General features: G+C 39.8%; 1 pseudogene; it reads right to left on the minus strand.

Moving 5' to 3' along the window:
* Nucleotides 1-1,963: 1,963 nt before the first annotated feature.
* On the minus strand, nucleotides 1,964-2,430 carry LOC121039534 (60S ribosomal protein L10-like; annotated as a pseudogene).
* Between the last annotated feature and the right edge of the window lie 1,994 nt (nucleotides 2,431-4,424).

Here is a 4,424-nt window from a genome sequence, read left to right on the forward strand (position 1 = left end):
TAATTTTATTTATTTTTATTTTGTTACCATTATCATTTCATTTCTTCTATTTAACTTAGGTTATTTTGTTCTTTTTTCTCTAGCTTCTTTAGACAAAAGGTCACATCTTTGATTTTTGACATTTTCTAATATAAACATTTAAAGCTATAAATTTCCCTCTTAGCACCTCGTTAGTGGCATTTGACAAAATTTGACAAACTGTGTTTCTGTTATTAAGTTCAAAATATTTTTTTTAATATATTTTTTTTAACGTTTATTTATTTTTGAGACAGAGAGAGACAGAGCATGAACGGGGGAGGGTCAGAGAGAGAGGGAGACACAGAATCAGAAGCATGCTCCAGGCTCTGAGCTGTCAGCCCAGAGCCCGACGCGGGGCTCGAAGTCACGGACCGCGAGATCATGACCTGAGCCGAAGTCGGACGCTCAACCGACTGAGCCACCCAGGCGCCCCTCAAAATATTTTTTAACTTTACTTGTGATTTCCTTATTGACCTCCAGCTTATTAAAAAGTGTATGCTTAATTGCCAAATATTGTTGTTGAATTCTAATTAAACTCCTTTGTGGTCAAAAACATACTGTATAATTTAATACTTTGATAGTTTTCGAGGCTTATTTTATGGCTTATCATGTGGTCTATCGTGGTGAATATTCTATGTGCACTTGAGATGCTGTGTATCCTGTAGCTGCTGGATGTGTCACATTAAAATATGATTAAGACAAGCTGGTTGATAGTGTTATTCAAAATTTTTTTTTAATTTATATTGATTTATTGGTCTAGTTGTTATATCAATGATTGATAGAGGACTATTGAAGTCTCTGATCATGAGTGTGGATCTTTTTCTCCCTTTCATTTTGTTAATTTTTGTTTCACTTACTTTGGTTGTCTGGGTTACCTTCTTATACATTAAGCATTGTTGTTTTCATGATAAATTAGCCATTTTTCCAATATGAAATGCCTCTACTTATCTTGGGAAATTTTCTTTGTGTTGTAGTCTCTTTCGACACTAATCAAGTCATACTGGTTTTCTTTTGATTAATGTTTTTACGGTATATATATTTCCATCTTTTTTCTTTTAACCCATTTATATCTTCATATTTAAAGGATATTTATTCTAGGCAGTACATACTTGGATTAAAAAAATCCATTCTGAAAATCTTTGCCTTCTAATTGGAGTGTTTATCATATTAAAATTTTATATACTTACTAGTATGGCTGGGTTTAAGTCTATCACCTTGTTTTAGTTTCTATTTGTCATTCTCCTTTTTTTTTCCTCACATTTTAAACATTTATTTATTTATTTTGAGACAGAGAGAGAGAGAGAGAGAGAGGGAGAGAGAATAAGCTGGGGAGGGGCAGAGAGAGAGGGAGAGAGAGAATCCCAAGCAGCCTGACCCAAGGCTCGATCTCACGAACCATGAGATCATGACCTGAGCTGAAATCAAGTCAGATACTCAACCACCTGAGCCACCCAAGTGCCCCTTTCTCATCTTAATTTTTACTTACCTTCATCAGTGGCCCCTCTGGGACTGTTTCATATGTTCCATCTTTATGGCCTGTGTTGGTACTGTGCATATCGCAGACTAGTTAGTGAACCACTGGTCATCTAAGCCTCAGTGCTGGAAGGAAGGAATTTTTGCCCTTTATGGTTCTATCAAAATGTAGCTCTATCTAAGCTCCATTCTGTGACAATGGTCACCTTTTGAAGTCCTCTTCACCAGTAGGGCTCTATTTATTTATTTATTTTTTTTGCAGGAGGTAGGATTTATTGGGGCATTGCCGAGTTTCCCATGAGTGCAGAGCCTGCCATTCATCCAGGGGCCCACAATTAGGTATGTATTTGATCCCACAGCAATCTGGGATGAGGCACTTTTCAGCCACCATTTGTTCAAATTTGTCCACTTTAAACTTAGTAAGACCCCACTTCTTGGAAATATGGGTCTTCTGGCAGCCAGGGAGCTTGAACTTGGCCCTCAGTAGAGTCTCAATCACATGCTCCTTGTTCTGCAGCTTGGTACAGGTGGACATGATGACTTGGCCAATGGTGGACCCTGGCCACTGGTGCCCCAGAGCTTTCCAAAGGCACCAACGCATACCTGTCTGGAGTCCATCAGCCCCAACATGGGACATCTTGTTGATACAGAGGACGTGGAAGGGGTGGAGCCGCACTTGGATGTGAAAGCCATCGTTGCCATAGCTTTTCACCATGTACTCATTGGCACATATATGGGCAGATTCCAGGGCTGCAGAGGAGAGCCACTCATAGTCACCTGACACCATGTGGCCACATAGTGGGAACTCATCCACTTTCACCTTATCCTGCCCCAGGTCAAAGATGTGGATCTTGGCACCAGGGACATGTCTGCAGAAGGAAGAGTTTGGATATGGCCTGTTCTTACAATACAATAACACTGGGCAGGGCAGTGGCCCATGGTGACACTAGGGTGTTCAGTGTCATGCTTAAGGGAAAGAGTAGGACCCCTGTTTTAAGCAATGGTTTTGGCTCTGGAACCCTACTGTATGGGAGTACCTTCAGTTCAAGTACCTAAATTCCATTGCCTGCTTTCATATGTGGAGCCCAGGAGGCTGTTTCTTTAGTCCTACTCACTGCTTTATATAGCTTTGTTACTTTTTCAGTGCATAGAGGTATTGATTTTGTATTCAAGAATGGCTACATCTTTATAGTGTTTCTTTTTAAATTTTATCAACTCTTTTTGGGGTATCAGTGGGGGTAGGTTGAGTATGTGTATAAGTTTGTGTGGGTGTTTGTGTGTGAGTGTGTATGTAGGTCACAGAGAAGATTTACCATACAGTCTTGAATGAAAATCTTGTTACTTTGTAAGATAAGGGTAATAATATCTCATTTATTTTTTATTTTTATTTTTAAAAAATTTTTTTTCAACGTTTATTTATTTTTGGGACAGAGAGAGACAGAGCATGAACAGAGGAGGGGCAGAGAGAGAGAGGGAGACACAGAATCGGAAACAGGCTCCAGGCTCCGAGCCATCAGCCCAGAGCCTGACGCGGGGCTCGAACTCACGGACCGCGAGATCGTGACCTGGCTGAAGTCAGACGCTTAACCGACTTCGCCACCCAGGCGCCCCTAATATCTCATTTATAACCTTAATGCAAGCCTTAAATGATATAAGTCACATAGAATGCTTGACAAGATGCCCATCAGATAAAAAGACTCAGTAAATCATATGGAGCATTTTACTACGAAATAGAGCCACTCAGTTATTACAAAATGATAGAGAAGTACATGAGGAGATAGAAGTTGCAACAGGCCCTGAGGACTGCATTTGGAATACATGTTTTTCCGACAATCGCTGAGAGTATAGAAAGTGTGGGATGGGAGTTCTTGCTTTGCCCTATAGATACTGTTTGCATAAATATTAATCTCTGGGACAGCCATTCAGTGAGAGGCTGTGGTAGGGGACATTCTCTATGGTCTTTTGCGTTTCTACATGTCTTGCACGGTGAATTGCTAGATGCCCTTATTTTCTGAACTATCTTTTCAAGGATATTTGTATAGTGAATTGCTATAAAAAATTGCTATCTAATATCAACTCATTTTAGATAGAGAATTTATGGATTCTCCTTGATTAATTTTTCAAGTACTTTACTTGAAAAGGGAACTCTAATGCTCCAGGCTTTCACAGGTCCCACTGGATGATACAGGTAAAACAATATCCTTAGGGACTGCTGGGTGGAAGGAGCCCAGAATTATTCTCAAAGGCATGTGCTGCTGTCATTTGGCCCCTGTGGCACAGTTCTTGCCAATATCACCCATTTGAACATTATGGTTTCTTTTGAGCATGACCTTCAGTGGAAGTAAATCTGCACAGCCTATCAAAATATATTGTTTGCCCAAAGTGGGCATACTGGTTCCCTAAGATTTCTCTGATAGTTCCCTTTATTGCCCTAAAGTCCTGTACATGGGAGATAGTCTTAAGATACAAAGTTCCAGTGGGCATCGGGGTTCTCTCATCAACATCTATCTGTTCCATGCCCCCTTACCTGTGGGATCTGTGTGGTTTGGTTGAGATTGGGCCAAGCCATTTCTCATTTCCTAACCTCAATCTTCTCTTAAATACACAATAGAAGTTTCTGAGTTAGAGGGGAGTCATAATGAGATTTCAAAACAATGTATACACTAAAAAATTATACATCTTGGGCAACGTCAACTTGCTTCTACTTCAGCCACAGCTTATCAGATCTCTTTGATTTGATATCTCTAGAGACTCAGATTTTGAACAAAGAATGTCTTTCTCTCTTTTTAAATACATTTTACTGTGATAAAGTCTCTCCGTGGCCTCTTCTGTGCAACTGTCTCTTATCTGAAAAGTTTGCTTGATACTGATATGATTTTTCTACCTCTGGTTCAGCAATAATTTCATAGGAACATTAGTTTTCCATTCTCTAT

The sequence above is a fragment of the Herpailurus yagouaroundi genome, unplaced genomic scaffold (assembly GCF_014898765.1).
Source record: "Herpailurus yagouaroundi ecotype Mexico unplaced genomic scaffold, PumYag 180, whole genome shotgun sequence".
Classification (NCBI taxonomy): Eukaryota; Metazoa; Chordata; class Mammalia; order Carnivora; family Felidae; genus Herpailurus; species Herpailurus yagouaroundi.